The sequence below is a fragment of the Cydia splendana genome, chromosome 23, assembly GCF_910591565.1.
Source record: "Cydia splendana chromosome 23, ilCydSple1.2, whole genome shotgun sequence".
In the NCBI taxonomy this organism is placed as follows: domain Eukaryota; kingdom Metazoa; phylum Arthropoda; class Insecta; order Lepidoptera; family Tortricidae; genus Cydia; species Cydia splendana.
In genome coordinates this window covers 13,522,046-13,539,754 of record NC_085982.1, presented here as the reverse complement: position 1 = coordinate 13,539,754, position 17,709 = coordinate 13,522,046, and the positions used below count along the sequence as shown (strand labels likewise).

Here is a 17,709-nt window from a genome sequence, read left to right as displayed (position 1 = left end):
TGTACTGATGGGACCGCGTCGAGCACCAGTACGTTTACGTGGGCCATACTGAAAATTTCTGGATTCTGACATATGAGAAGACTTATTTTTTCTAAGTGGCCAGTCCAGGAATTTTCAGTATGCCCTAAGTACCTTACATATACAGTCCGTTAACTCTCAGAATGACCTTCGGATTTTAGAAAGATACATCGGGTATTGGCGGTAACACGCGAAGGTGATACTGCTCTTCTGCTTCCTTATTAACTCACAAAAAGTTTTAAACTTACCGCAAAAAGTTAAGGATACCTATTAATTGTCTCAATGTAAAATAAGCCCTAATTTAATGATATTATGCTTAATATTCGGTAGATGACTATAAATATTGCGATATGACTTTTTGTCATAATCTAAATAGAGTCAGAATTTGAAATTCGTCCGGAGGTAATTTGAAAACAGAACGTCACACCGTCATTTACCTCTGGCGTAAATTATATAGAGTTGTAATACCAGTCACATAATATTTCAATTCATGTAGTAAAATTATACATTTTTATGTATGAAATTAAATACTTACCTACTAGTTATGGTGGTATTAACTACTGTATATAGTGTAAGGCTGAAAGACGACTACACTCTTTGGGTGTTGATTGCAATGCAACTAAATCAGTGAGACATTGCCATTTTCTATTTCGCGATTACGTCCGATTTTACCCGAAGAACGAAGGTCATTCTGAGAGTTAACGGAATTGTACACGAAAGATAAATTTGAGACCTAAACTTGCTTACATATGACCCACCTACATAAAAATGGAAAGAAAATGATTATATAAAAGTTTCGCCACATTGCTTATTTGGGATAAAAGTTAAAGAGAAATAAACTGATAGATGATCAATTCGGGGCCTCTCACACACACACTCACACCGAGGGTCGAAAACACGACACGTGTCAAAGGCACACATCAGCGCCGTAAGTGTCGGCACGTGCAGGCTTGTGTGTCGGCAAATACGATCGAATTAAAATATCACCGACGCGTTCCAAATCTAAACCCAATCGTTTTTTTCTACGTCCTACATTCTGGCAGAAAAAGGGGGATTTTGGCTAAGAGGGGTAATGATAAATTGATGATTAGGCTAGAGATGACAGTCTGGAATTCTAAGTGAACCGTAATTTTGGGATTCCTTGTTTTATTTACACATTTAACGGACGACAATTATTAGGAGTAGGTATTACTATATTGTGCAGTTTTTACTGCTAGCTGTGATTATGTATTCTTTATTAGACGGTCATCAATGTCACGACCTGTCACTAAAACATGTTAAATAGCACCCCACAAAGAGCTTCCGTCCATCAAAGCGCGCTGTGATGCGCTTGCATTTAGTTTGAATATCTTTTTATTACCTTCACACGTCGTGTTACTTCCCTCGTGTAGTGACGTTTTACTCCTTTTAGTTCCAATATTAGATGTATGAACAACGGAATGTTTGCATGAGTCATGTCTGTTTGTCTTGGAAGACTTCTTGTTATGGGCTCTTTATAATGTGCCTGCGACAGTGCAGTGCTCGTCTCTATCTATTGCCTATCGAAAGCCGACGAGTCGAACACTTAAGCCATAAGGGGCCTAGCCAAGATGGTGCATCGACAGACGAAAATAAAAAATGTATCGGGATGACAGATGCTACGACCAGTCACGTGACCATTTGCATATGTCGTGGCCAGATCCTAGAAGTGATCGTTTCATGATGTGGCAATCATTTCATTAAATCCAACCACATCATGAAAAAGTCAAACCTAACATACCTATACCTAACCATACCATATCACGAAGTGATCAATTCTACAATGACTTTTCATGACATACCTACCTGGCCGCAACACATACATTATTTAAGTTTCGATTGTTATTTCCTACGACAATTGTCATCTTGGTTAGGCTCCCAGAAAACCTGTGTAATTAAAAGTGCTATTTAAGCTGGTTGGTCTCTATCTTTCGACTCGACTACGACTGGAATGATTAACTGCCTCGACGCAATGGTTTAAATCAAAATGCGTTTATTCAATTACTAGAACTGCTGAGTTGATCATAATTGAGTGTGGGAACAACGGTGGTTGCCGGCCGTCATACATTGTGCTTTAGAAATATACTTGGTTAAACATTATAATACAGTAAAATTATACATTTTGCGTTTGCGTCAAATCCGGTAGTTCTGATTTTTTGCAGACTTGTTTATGATGTTGGCCCAATGAATAATCCAAGTTTGTGACCTCGAGCGCCGAACGCAACTTTGTCAAAAATCGAATAAACCGCGATTATAACCCTAAAGTACTAGTTTTTAATTTAAGCGTTTTTAAAGTAGACTAAATTTGCTACAATAAGACACTAGAGTTGTCTCTGTACATCTAATATTTTCCGAGATAAAGCCTTTCAAAATGTATAATTTTTTCGAACTTGTTTTCGTAGGCCAAGTAAGTGCAGTGAGTATACACTTTTGTCTCAGGCGATGCCGGTTGGCACAATTGTTTCTAAGGTCAATCAAAGCTGATTTGGCCAGGTACCCACAAGATCGTACCCCCCCAAACAGGGTTGATAAAGTTGCGTTCGGCGCTCGAAGTCACAAACTTGGATTATTCATTGGGCCAACATCATAAACAAGTCTGCAAAAAATCAGAACTACCGGATTTGACGCAAAAGAGCCAGGTTACAAAATTCGACAAATTGACTGGATTATTATTATTGCTTACTCTCCTGAAATTGTTCACAATGTTATAGTAATAGGTAACCCAGAGGTAACCCAACTTTGCACGTTTAACAGGTTTCTGTTGTTCTACTGTTGTTTTAACCTACCTACCTACTCGTGGATTTAAGTTTGTTGTAGGTACCTAACTATTTAAGTTTCAATAAACAAAACACAACAACGCGCAACGATGGCTTTTCCCTTGACTTTTCTCCGCTTTTAACTATTCCTCTCCATACCAAATGATATAAATCGGTATTACTCTTTATGTGTGCAAACATTGTTAACAAAGAGCAAGATAATAAGAGATGATTCCTTTTAATTTGTAATGTTGTCTTAATAAATAAATAAATATTTGGAAACAATCTTACACATATCGTCAGAGCCTAAAACTAAATAAAGTTTGTAGTATGGGCACTAGGCGACGATGTAGATAAATATTAGCATTGCAACAAAATGTACATGTGCTAAACACATATCCTCAGCGAGATTTGAAGCAGGGACCTCCGGCTTCGTGGCCAGGTTCACTGTTGACTAGACTATAATAGGAGGCTGTTAGATATATAATATTAGTAAGTTTTATGGAGGTTTTCACGAGTTTACACCACACGCCTTTCTATATTAGTTACCTACGTATGGTACATACGTACGGTAATATTTACTCCCTGTATTATTTTCTCTGTTTATTATAAAAGCAGCATTTAAGGGAGCCGGCAGTCCCTAAACGATATTTTACGACAGAACCAAACCGGTGATATCCCTACTTTACAATTGTGAGCCAGAATGCGTGAAACGGCCATAGTGCCTTCCAATTTCAATTTTCGGGAAATAAATCTACGTTTTTAGGGGTTCGGCCCTCGTATGTAAAGCGCTCCCCGCTTTGAGCACCCTCTCGAGAAAATTTGTTGGAGGCAGTTTGAGCACTTATGCGAAATGTGCGGGCTTGTGCGTTACTATTAACGTATTCCATGCTGTTTTCCACGACTATACGGTTTTTAGGATTCCGTACCCAAAGTGTAAAAACGGGACCCTATTACTAAGACTCACTGTCCGTCTGTCTGTCTGTCACCAGGCTGTATCTGATAAATATAGCTCTCTAGAGTCACTTCTTGTATGTTTAGAGTAGCTGAATTTGCCCCATAGTCGCAATTAACCTGTCTGACCTTATTATTATTATTATTTAAAATTTAAATCAGGCAACAAGGCCCATATTACAAATACCTTACAGACTAACATACATATATATATATTATAAACTTAAAAACTAAACACTATTTATGCGACAAAACGGCGTGGCTCCGTTGAATCGGCTGTTCTTGTGTCGGATTCGGCAGTTTGCCCCGGAACCTCCGAAACACGACACCTTTCGGCCAGAAGTCGGCGCACTCGATGGTCTCTTGCAGCGGTCGCGGCACGCGCACCACAAAAGAGTTGAAGTGCACATAGTGGCGCGATCGAAGCTGGAACACCCTTATGAAATTAAAACACCATTACAGATACTAAAGTAGAAATCTGCTAATCCATCACCGGAAATGAACACTGAGTCTCTCAAACACTGAGATATCCCCTCTACACTCTACACTCTACAGTCTACTCTACTCTCTACACTACAGCGATGCACTCGTCGTCGACTCGTCAAAATGCTCATCGTACTCCTGCTACTTAGTCTCAACTCTCAGTTAGGGTTACCACATTAGGGTTACCATCTAATTAAACGTATAGGTGTAACGTGTAGACAGGTGTTAACAAAGCTTTAGGTTGTTTAAAATGTTCAAAGTCATTATTCATTAAAGACAAATTAACAGTAAAAAAAAAAGAAAAAAAATACCATTTATTCCTAATTAAACCTGTATTTTATAGAGATGCAACGGATAGTTGTTTAGACGGATACCACCGATACTGGATATACCGGATGTTCGGCTTGACCATCGGCCGAAGATTCAGTATCCGGCCGAAGAATATTCGTATAGGTACTTACATTTCGGTTTTACAGGTGCGCATTGTGCAGGTTTTGATCTGTTTCGTAGTGAATCATTTCTAGGTTTAAATGAGTGCGCGTGCAAGTGGGTGGATTGATTAAAATTGTTTTGAAATCGTAATCACGCAAAGTTACAATATGTATACTGGATAGTAACTTTGCGTGATTTTGGAGTAAACAGATTGGATTTAAGAAACAGTCATGGACATAACATAATCATACTCGTTTATTATTTTAGACAGTTTCATCATTAAAATAAGGGCCGGATAGGGCAGATACCGGATAGTAACCGAATATCCGGTGCATCTCTAAGTATTTTATAACTATCTCTGGTAATACCTACGGAAAATTTATACGGTAATAAATAAATAAATATTAGGACCTGAAAAAAACAGATATATTATTATAATACTAAGTTTACATTACATTAAGTAGGTGTGACGTTTTAGTTTTTACTAAATTAACCCATAATCTACGAGTACTTTGTTGTAAAGGACAAACTGTTCTTTAAATGGATTACAGAAAACATGTCTTTTCATTATTATTAAATACCTATACCCTGTCGTTTTCAAGTACCTACGTAGATCCCCAATGGCGGCTATACGTCGAGTTAAAATTAATAGCCAATTGTACTCAAACCCGCGCTTAAAACGTCAGGGCCGTATTAGAAAAATCACCAGGACTTTTAAAATTTGGCGACCCTACGTCCCAGCGCGGCGTAATCAAGTGCCCGGGATTACCCCCCCCCCCCCCCCCCCTTCACCGCCCCCTACCCCTGTCTCGTCGAGAGATAAAGGCGCCGCGTGAGTTATCACCGCGCAATTCACAAACGGTTGACGACCGCTGTAGGAGTAGGGCATCGGATTTGGGCCCCTAGAGAGTTTATTTGAAAATTTGATGTATTGGTATGAAATGAGGAGATTTGCGGGCTTATTACTTAGTTCACGTCCACAAAAGCACGTGGGGTAGAGGCTAGGGGAAAAATGATTACTTACGTACTTCTAAGTACTTACCACGAATTTTCAATGAAGATAATATTTGGGGTAGGAAGTTACTATCCAATTTAAGTTTAGTTTTAAATATTAGATAGTGACCTTCCTTCCTAAAACTAACCACTTTCATTTCCTGAATATTCATTGAGGAACACGTTCTTTGGATGAAATGTGCAAAGTTATTATACTAGAGCCGTGCACACTTGCACATCAGGGGCTAAAACATTTGATGAATAGCCGCTCGGGGCGATGGCCGTCGGACTTTGAAAAATAAGAGAAGATTGCACCGAGAGTGGCGTTATGGCGTATCTCTTCACACACAGTTGCGTTTGATCGCAGTTCGCACATCGCCAAATAAAACATACACTGAAAAGGGGTGAACGGGTCTCTTTCTATTTAAACCGACTCGCAAAGTGGCCGTTTTCGTTTCGTATGGGTGTATCGGAACCATATTATCTATTAGCTATCTATAAAAAACAAAGTTTTTTTTAACAAGTACCACGGTGAAGGGATGTAATCTAAGCATACCTGTAGTGCGTTTGATGATAAGTGGGACCTATTACTGTAGAATACGCCTGATAGACACTTAAAACTCAAGTGCCCTACTTGGTGACCTCTAAGGTAGTGTTCCCGAGTTTGAATCCTGTTAATATCAAATATGTATTAGCAACTTCAGAAAATAAGCTCAGCTGAGTGACGTGATGGCGTATCTCGTTCACACACAGTTGCGTGCGTGCGCCAGTGGCGATGGCGCCACCCACCACACTTCGCTAAACATATAATATCTAAACCATCCCTTTAGCGGGATTATTGAGTAAGCACGCTGCGGTGCGCTTAAGCTATCGCTTCGTGTTAAAAGTCCTCCATTTTGTATCCTCATACAACACACAAGTTGGTAATATAAATAAATGGATGATGAGAAAATAATAATTGTTATGGTTGCATGTATGACCAAATGGGTGCATTACATTTGTTATAATTACTTTTCATATATTATAGTTTGATATATCGTTATTTTGAATAACGTAATAAATGGCATACTACCGTAATACCTAATTAACGGTATACATAATGTTATTATTGGTATAATGGTCATAAGGTATATTTACACTTCGTCTAATACACATTGCCATAATTATTACATACTCTAAAGCATATTATTTGTTATAACAAGTGACATCACATAAATATTTATGTGGCATAATAGTTGCATGACATACATGGGTTAGGTTAGGTTAGGTTGGAACTGCGACTCCGCATAAACGAATAACTACCTAACAAAAGGAGGGTTAGGTTAGGTTAGAACTTTGACCCTCCGTAGAATAAAATACTCTACGAAAAAAGTGGTTTAGGTTAGGTTTGAACTGCGGCCCCCGCAGAACGAAAACCGTGAAAAAATTGGTTAGGTTAGGTTAGAACTGCGACCTCCCTAGAATGAAATAGCTAGCAAAAGCAGTAGTCTGCGTACTAGTTATAAAAAGTATGTAAAACTTTACGTTATCGGTAAATGAAATATGACAAAAAATGTTATACAATATATGTGTTTATACTTGATAAAATTGTATGAAGTATTACGTTATACAAAAATATAATATAACAAATGTCATTATAAAATATGTCTATATACTATTTGAAAATTATATTACATTAGGCATTATATCAATGACAGTTTAGATGAAATCACAATATAATAACGGAAACGTATAATAAAAATTACATTATAACATACAATAATATATCAAGTGGCGTTATAACAAATGTATGATAGTTTTTTTATAATTATATTAAGCATTACACATCCTGACCAAATATGTAACCATGTTTGGTAACCAAAAATAATTGAAATTCCTAAACAAAAAACATCAAAAATATGTAGGAGTACGTATTCTTAAGTGTTTTGACACTTTTGCCGTTGATACAATCAGTCAGTTTTAGTTCAGGGGTTGGTAAGTTGGTAAGTTGGCAAGACACTCAAACAACTAACACTAGGGCCACTTGCATCATTCACTAACCCGCGGTTAATCGGTTAAACCTGGAGTGACCATGGTTAGGTACTAGTACTATTATTTGATACTGGGTTAACGGTTTAACCGGTTAACCCCGGGTTAGTGGGATGGTACAAGTGGCGCTTAAATGACGTAGACCAGTCAAATCAACTTTTGGGGCTCTAACATTCCTAGAAAGAAAGATTTCTATTCTCTTCAATAAATTTGCGGACCCTGAGTTCGGTCGTCATTTATGACCAGTTATATTTCAGTCACGTAAATAATCGGAACTGCTTTTCAAAATATCTGTTAACATTCTACTTAGCAGTGTTGTGGGGTTTAGCTCTTGTTTTATCATACTACGATACTACAGTATATACATACTAGATTCACAATAAACACGGTACATTTCACATCAGGGAATACTTTCCGCAGAAACATTATCGTCAGATGCCTGCAGCTTACTGCAACGGAGATAATTTAAAACATAACGTAATACTTATTGCGCGGATGCATGGTACTCTACTCACTACTACACAACATTGTAGTACTGCATCTTCCAAATATGTAGGTATATAATGCAATTGGAAAACAAATTGAATTTTACCACACCTCTATTTAATATTATTATTTATTCAAAATCATCACATGAGGTAACAACTCAAAAAAAACTTGGGGGTCTAAAAGACTCATAGATTCCGAGATATAAGCGAAAAACCGAAAATTGGTACCTTCAAACCCCCCGGCTCAAGGGCTACCGCTGCATGGGGACTTTTGATAACTCAAAAATTGTGTTCCAAGCATTTCCCTCTATACCTTTTTTTGAGAATTCGTTGCCTGGCCTAATTTTGAGTTTTGAGTTATTTCTTGTTATCATCAGCGAATTTTTTGTGACAATTTGCCGCCCCTAATATTTCGCCGCCCTAGGCCCGGGCCTACTACTGTGTCTTAGGGCAAATCCGCCATTGGGGACTGGACATTCACGGAAATGGATATTCAAGGCCACAAAAATTTTTCTTTGTGTGACTCACCTTCACTTGCATATCGGTGCGAGTCTGATATGTTATATGAATATCAAATCAAGATACCATTTGTAAAGTTGAAATGCCCCTCTCGTGCCGCCGGTATTGCATTACGGCAGGCGCCGACTGCATAGAAAAACTTTTCTTCAATACCTAGGTATAATTATGTTGCAATTTTCATGTCCTAGTAGATTACGTTTAGTAGATATTATGTTAGTGGTTTACTAAGTTCGTAACTTTTAAGTCAAAAACCTACTGCGGTCAACTGACCAATCTAATTCGTTCTCGTAATTATATGCCGCCTTCCCCTTGCAGAAGGATCTTGTTTCAATTACTATCGCTCCCTGGATAGCACTTCAACAGCTGTATGTTCTACAACAGATGACAGTGTTTGCGTTTCTGGCAACACTATTTAAGATACAGTATTAATACTTATACTAGTTGTAATCGTCGAGATGCGTCATGTCACAATTTCAGCCGATTGATAAAAAAGATGCGCGGTAATTTTTTAAGAGAAGGCAGCTAAGTATTGGGACTAAAATTAGTTTATTATCGCATTTTTATTTACAAAACATAATAAAAAATCGTCTTCATGCAGCCAACCCGCAAGCGAGTCCGTGGCTGACCATAACAACTTCTTACCAACCGACAACCGACTCGGTAAAACGGTAGATTTACGAGTAAGTATAGTGACGTTATATCTTCTTCTTCTTATGGTGCTATATCCTATCGGATGTCGGCGATCATCATGCGAAAGGTTTCTTTACTCCTTGCTGTTTTAGAGAGAGTGGCGGTGTCTTTAGTACCTACTGTTACGATCCCTAATATTTCTACTCCATGTTGTTGTTATATCTCACATATTTATAAAATAATAGTTTGGAGGTGGCTTGGGTTCGACGACGGTGCCGCCCTTCCACACATCGATTGAATCCCCTTTTCTACCCTACTTATGTATTATCTAATCCTTTGCCTACGTATTACTTATGATTATTATAATAAACTATATTTCTAGTCTAAAAAAAGAAAAAAAAAGTAGTTTTACCCCATGGAAAATCTAATCAAAAATGTAACCTAACATAACTTGAATTAGACACTGAGGTAGTAAGTCACGTAGCTACCTAGTAATTCCTGATAATAAGAGCAAGTTCAGTCAGTTTTTGCCGTTTTATGTAACCCCGCGGGGAACTAACGCGCCGCACGTGCCTAGAATTGGTGTTTAACTATTACACTGAGATGTCTAGGTACTTCTAGCTACAGACTATATGAATGCTAAGTAACATGTTGAGATGTTCATTATTTACTTATTAGCTTCTGTCCTCGACTTCGTCTGTGTGAAATGGTGGTGACTGATCAAAACTATCATAAATGTCCTTCCCCGGGCCTCAAACTATCTCCAAAACTTTCACTTAAATCAGTGTAGCGGTTTATGCATGAAGAAGTAACAGACAGACAGTTCGTTTCGCATTTATGATATTAGTGGGGATAAGGAAGGACGAAGCCAAATGAAAGCAAAATATGTGTAGTCAGCCAAGAAAGTGGTTTACCACTTTTCGACTCTATCATCTGATTGATATATCTGTTTTATTCTAAGGTATCAATTATCAAGTAAGTATTTATTAGGTCGTTAGATACCTCCATCCAATTTTTATTGAATTCGGCAGATCGTATTTCACATAAATATAATTACCTAATTATTATTTTTAAGTTCGAATAAACGGAGATACTTAATTTGTTGCCAATAATAACATACCTACCTACTACATAACTAAATCTTTATTTACCGTTTATTTATTTTCTATACCTTCTTAACTTAAATATATGTACCTACACCGCAAGTCATCTAGACTTACCGGAAGTTGGCTACTCGTGGCTGAAAGATAAGAAACGCGAGCAATTTCCTGCTCGTCCCGAGATGACATGTTCATCTGGAGTGGGTCATATACGGACAGGAAGACATAATAGTACATTTCGATGCTAGTGCGGAAGGTATGTCATTACTTCACGAGTACCGAGATATCTTGCCACGAGCCGCAGGCGAGTGGGAAGACTCGGTACGAGTGAAGAATGACATTTCCGCACGTGTATCGAACGACGTTTTTTAATACAGTTGCGAAAAAATAAGTAAAACATTGTTAATCGTACACTAAACAAAAGTGGTAACAGTGACAGCTCGCTTAGACGTCGTCTTTAAGTATATTATATCTATGGGCGTTTGGCAGCTATTCCGTTCCATTCAGACACCTTATTAAGAACGGAATTTTCAATATTCAATATTAAAAAATAAACGTGTTATAATGATGAAGAGATAAGTATTAAAATATGAAATATGTATATTTTTCATATTCTTACATTAACAGTAGGTTTTTATGCTGATTACGACGTTTAAAGGAAACTAATATTAACACTCATCAATAAGTAGTCGTGAATTGTAACAAGTATAAATTTAAAAAAATTGGAAAAGTAAAAAGCACTAGTTCGACATAACCAACTTTCCGCACGCTAAACAGCTACGTAAAGTAGCACTTTGTGAGCAACTGTATTAAAAATTAACTTTTCTAATCTCGAAACTTACTGGAGCCTATGGCAGTGACTTTCATCGCCTAAAAATTGGGCCCGACGTAGTTTTGAGATATGCCATCCAATTTCGTGCACATTTGTTTCACCAATGAGCTTAACTTTAAGGAATTTATTAGACGAAATAAACACATTTACTTTATTTCATTGTTGCGTTCCAGGTCAAGTGGGGAAAATTTACAAAATAAAACAAAAGAACCGAAAATTTCATGGTTTTTACAAGAATTTGATAACCCGGTGGGCTCTGAAGGTCAGAAACTTGAATTTAACAAGAACATTTTGTCATTAATAACGTAGGTGTAAAAAAAACGCGCCGACCCTTATTTAATGCCAGGCACCACCCCTTATTTGGAACAATTTTAATGAGTCAATTATGCTTTATTTATAAAACTTGGCATAGCACTGTTAAATTATATTATATCGTTTATAATAATAACAAGTTAAATGTAAAAAGAACGGATAGGGACGAACGACTGTCAAAGGCTTCTTAGATTTGACAGACGTTTGTGAATAGGTACCTAACGTCATCTCTATGACCTAACTACCTTATTTAATTACGTACTACCCAACTATTTGTATAAATAGGCAAATAGTTAATAGGTAATAGGTTAGTGGCTAATAGTACCCAAGAATTTAATTCATATAGCCCAAGTGAACTAGATGTAGATGAAATGTAGGCTACTCCCCGTTCTTTTGATAAGACGCAAGCAATCTCCTCTCGCCCAGTCCCCGTGGTGACATGTCCATTTCCACTTCACCCCTCGAGACACACATTTTAACGTAGAAATTCACTAAATCTACCAAGTCGTTAATTATCTTAAAATTTTATAAACAAAGCCAAAAATGGACACACAGACAGACAGACGGGGTGCGGGTAACAAATGTTTGCGTCTCAATTTACTGGACCTTTGTCTTTTGCCAACTTTGTCTGAAGTGAATTTTCTTTTGTGTATCATATTATGATCTACTAAACTATGCACTTACTATGTATATACAACTACCTTACTTACTATGTATGTAAGTAACCATACCTATTTAAATTTTCACGAATAAAAAAGCAAAAAGACTAAATGCGACCAAGCAAGCGGTGATCGCAACTATGTACACTGAATGATACTTTACAACAAGAATGAAGAACAATGAAAGTCGCACACTTCCTGTCGAAATGTCCACACAGAGAGATCCATTTTCATTGTTTCCAAGTGTAATACGAGTGTCCTCATTGGGGCTAATCCCATTCATCCCCGGCTCTGGGCCCTTAATCCCTGCCTCGTACACTTTCCGCCGCGTCACGATACGGCCGCCATTTATTAATTAAGGTCCCCATCCAACCGTTAGCAGAGCTAAATAATGTCACAACATAACACAACTCATGCATGAGTGGAGATCCATATGATAAGATAGTAAATTTTCTTGGTAATATTCTGAATCCACTCTCAGACGTCAGACGGTTACTCTTCGCCGCCTACTGACGACGCCTTCGATAATTACGCCTACAGGAAAAATCTCGAAAATTTCAGGAAGATTTCATAGGAAATTTAAAACTTTCATTTAGGAAAATTTGAGAAGTTTCGGAAATATTCCAATGTGGAAGTTTCGCAATTTTGAAACCGGCTGTCGTATGAGAGACAGATTGAGAGCAGGATGCGAAACCAACATGCCAATCGTTTACGCTCCGTAGCGAACGAAACGCAACTGCCTTGTCGCACTGACATGGAAGAGTGATAGAGAGATAAAGTGCTTCGTTATCGTAGCGCAAACGATTGTCACCTTGGCTAGGCACCCAGAGTAGCTTTTTTGAGATATTGCGACAGTTGCAGTGGGCACTTCCCCCAATACCAGTGTCCTTACAGCACCTAATCCCACACATTCGGCTTTCGGCCCGTAATCCCTGACCCACAACGGCGTACACTTTCCACCGCGTCACGATGCTAACGCCATTTATTAATTATTAAGGTCTACACAGACCGTCAACAGAAGTGGCATGTATCGTAATTGATAACTTGGTTAATTTTTTTAGAGTATATTATGTAACTCGTTGCTTATCACACAGACTTATAAATAAATAAATAAATAAATAAATAAATATTATAGGACATTTTTACACAAATTGACTAAGCCCCATGGTAAGCTCAAGAAGGCTTGTGTTGTGGGTACTCAGACAACGATATATATAATATACAAATATTTAAATACATAGAAAACACCCATGACTCAGGAACAAATATCTGTATCATCATACAAATAAATGCCCTTACCAGGATTCGAACCCGGGACCATCGGCTTCATAGGCAGGGTCACTACCCACTAGGCCAGACCGGTCGTCTCACACACAGACTTATATAGGTATATATCTATTATGTCCTATTTTAAGCCAATTAAATTTATTTAGGCAATATCTTGAAACTGCAGGGACCATATTACTATAGCCATGCAATTAAAACGAAGCACTTTGTGTGGAGTTTCTTTAAAATATTATCTGTTTTATTCAAGCCAAAACAACGGTTTAACGCATTCACTGCCAGGGGGCGTGGCCTAGGAACAAACTTGTATGACGGTGGACGCACATGTGCGTCGGGGGCAGTGAATGTGTTAACTGATGTAAGTCATTTGATTCACTCGCGCGATATGTTTCCGAGAGACTCACGACAGTTTAAATTCGATCTTTTTCATTGCCTCAAAGTTTTATAATTTAGTTTGCGCTTTATTCTTTTCCGTCTTAATCCAATGACAGAATAGGGCTAAGCTAAGAGCATAACTAAGCCCCATTGTCCCTTATCCTCACAGTATCTGCCGCGTCACTGCAGGCGTTATTAATGACGTCTCTATCATCCCTCAGCAAATATCATTATCGGGGTATTATTCACTGCACTTAGCAAACATGGGACGGTGTGACATTGCAAATATCATAGGGCTCTATTTGAGTCGATATAGTGATAATATCGTGACGTGACGTAAGTATTGTCCACTTTTGTGATATGTTATTCATAAAGTTTTTAGACTTGGCCTTTTACATTTTGTGTCGGAAACGTAAGAAATGACATGCCTCAAAATTTACTTTTAAGTGGCGGGCTGTACTCAATAGCAAATAATGTAAACAAACTAATTTACCTTCACAAATTCATAATGCGAGCACTTTTTAACTATTGATATGATCATTCTTATCAATAGTTAAATTATGAAAACGTACTTAATTAGTCGCACTTAGGAAACGAGACGACAGCAGATAATCATTTTCTCCATACATATTACCAAAACCTACAACTAGCGTCGTATCTGTCAAAATCATTCCTCTCCACAAACGAACTCTAATCAATCGCACCCTTCCTCCCGCACCCGCACAACTCAGTTGAAAGGACATAACCATCAATTTAACATACTCTAGTGTTGCCGCTGATCAACATTGACATTGAAATAAACAGTAAATTCACCCTCGTTGGAGGGGAGTTCCTTCCCCCTCCCCCCGCGAGCCACCCCATTCTTAAACCGGATACTGAGATCCCATCCCTATTATAATTCGATCCTTGTTGTGTCATGAGCGATGAAAGGGAACGACACATAAATTTTTGCAAGTCGGCTTAAGAAGGCTGCGTTTTATCGTCTATCGCTTCCTAAAAAGTATGTAAATTAAGTACACCAATGAAGCACGATAGACGGCAAAAGTACAACCATCAGATAAGTATTAGTTTATGCGACTATAGCGCATGACAGTATGATAGTGACAGTTGTGGTGTTCTGTCACTTCGTTGAATTAAAGTGACAGTATTACTGTTGCGGGGCTACTGATGGACCATTGACGCGGGCGAGGTTAACTGTCCTTGATAAAATTAGTAGCGGCTTGATCGTTCTAGTCGCGACGGCCACGGCAGCAATGCAATTTGTGAAGGAAATTGACAGCATCGCTCAATAACCGCTGCAGTACTGCACCAGCAACGCTGTTGTAGTCGCAATTCAAATGTAACCGTGAGGCCGATTCAGATTTAACAACTTGTTACGGTTGTGATCTTGTTTTGATACGACCTTAAAGATAGCTCAAGTCACGCTGATTGACGACCTACATGCGAAATGAAGCGAGAGTCGTACTTGAGATGCGCCAATCACCGAAACATTCATTAAGGTCGTATACAGGATGATTCATGAGACGTGAGCAGGACTAATCCTGCACACTCAGTAACTGATAATTGATCGATCACCGTCGTATTTAGGAGAAACAACAACACTTTTTCCTATTTTTTTACTTTTTGGTGAGGGCAAATTTAATTCTCAACAATCATGGTCACCCTACAGGACCTAATTAATCAACATAAAACCTCTTTAACCGTAATGGCATTTTGATTACGAAGATAATAAAATATCAAACTTGAGTGAGATACGAGTTTTCAAAAGTAACCAGACCGTGATGACAGTAATGACAATTTGACACAGAATATTGGTAGTTTAGTATTCTAATTTTAGGGTGACCATGCATGTCTTAAAAAAATTTATAACTTTTTTTTTCAACACGACTAGAAAATTAACGTTAACCTCACTAATACTGATACGAAACAGTTGCTTATAATTAACGATATGCGCAATGTTAGTCCTGCTCACGTCTCCTGAATCACCCTGTATAGAAACCAGTTCAAAACTATAACAAAATTTTCAATTACTTAAAATTTTCAGACCTCCATTATCATCACACTTAAAACTTTCGCGTTTAGAGTCCACACATCACAAATGAACAACATTGTGCCGTAATTGCACCGTCACTTTGAAGCCGCACTTTACAAATTGCATCGTTTATGACAAGCCCCCCAGCCCTCTTCTCGCCGAGTGATATTTCACGTTGCGAACCTGTCTCTCTATTAGTAAGGTAAGGGGGCTCAAGTGGCCGCTAACTGAGAGTGAGCGTTGTGTAGTGATTGCGAGGGGAGCATGTGCTCATTAGGAACAATAGTTTGACGCGTGGAAGGGAATGACAATGTATTCATAGCTTGGTTTGACGTAGACGACAGTTTATTGCATATAGGGCTTGCAATCCGGATGTCCGAATAACCGTTTTATCCGGATATCGGTTCAATTTACTATAAAAACTGGGCGGATATTGCAAGCCCTAATTGCATAAGTATATTGAATAACAGTGCAGTGTAAGGACATCACTAAAGATGCAGTTTTGGCCATGCATGTTGACTTATATAGAACGCGACTAAATGACCACTATTATGCCTTACTGCAACCACATAAGGTCCACTATCGTTCATTTCTCAGAGTTAAAATTGGCAGACAGTATAAAATCCGCTTGACATTAGTGGTCCTTCGGGAGCACTCGCCCTCGGCCATTCCATTCGCTTGGCGAACGAAAGTTTGCGCGGCGTGTAGTTGAACCAGTATAATAATCATAATCATAATCAATTTATTAATAATCAAAAATTACAAGTCATAATAGTTATTGCCTATTTCTAATAGGAAAATGTAAAACATAATATACCTACAGTAGGGGCATTCCACGAGTATGTCGCTTACGTAACGCAATTCTTCTAATACTTCTGGAAATGCTGAGTAAGCGATATTGAGTCAGGTAATATTTCATGACTTGGCTAACAAATTGGCAGTATATTCTCGAGATTCACGTATTTTATTGAGGTAGCTGCCGTAAAAGGCAAAAGCGTTATGTAAGCGACAGTCTCGTGGAATGCCCCATTATTTGTTTTTCTGTTTACGTATATATGCGTATTTTTTGACAACGTCAAATAATGTTATGCCGTGCAAGAGGGAATATACATATAGAATTTAATTGTAGGCTATAAAAACTACTATTAACCTATTTAAGCAAATGTTTGCCTAAAAATAATAACGCCCAGCTAGTAGTATAGCAGCAATGCAACTGAACAGCATTACGAGTCCAGTATAAGACTTGCCTTTACCTAATTACACACATTTGTTGTGACTTCAAGGCTCAAGTAATACTAGGTACGGTCCTACATAGAAATGAAACATTCTGACTAACGAGCAACGCCATCTGGTGGCAAAGTTTGTAACTCGCCACAATTACCACTTCGGTTATTATACGGGATTTGTTTGTGGTTTATTAAAGTGTAATCATGAAACTTTTCGGTGGGAATTTATGAGGGTTTTTGTTATTCATGAGGATACGTTAATAGAGGTTGTGTTTTAAGGCCCTTTAGTTTACCGCGTTGTTAAAACCAGTCCTGTTCGTTAACTTGGTTAGCATATTGTCCGCTAGAATAAATATAAGTATTATTTATAGTTTATATTCAAATATCAATATGTACAATACAAAGGCACATGGCACATGGCAGACAGGAGTGTAACTTTGTCTAGCAATCTCTTATCCCCTTATTCATAAAACTTTACAAGCCTTAATTATGTTTTATCTTATTCTTAAAAATACAGACAGATTAAGACAAACAATTAGTAGGTAATTGAGGTCTGTAGCGCTTATTATG

At 38.0% G+C, this 17,709-nt stretch overlaps 1 protein-coding gene across 1 annotated transcript in view; it reads left to right on the top strand.

The window, feature by feature from the left end:
- Positions 1-17,709, top strand: part of LOC134801758 (uncharacterized) — a 137,175-nt gene that overhangs the window by 20,176 nt on the left and 99,290 nt on the right. The window lies entirely within an intron of this gene.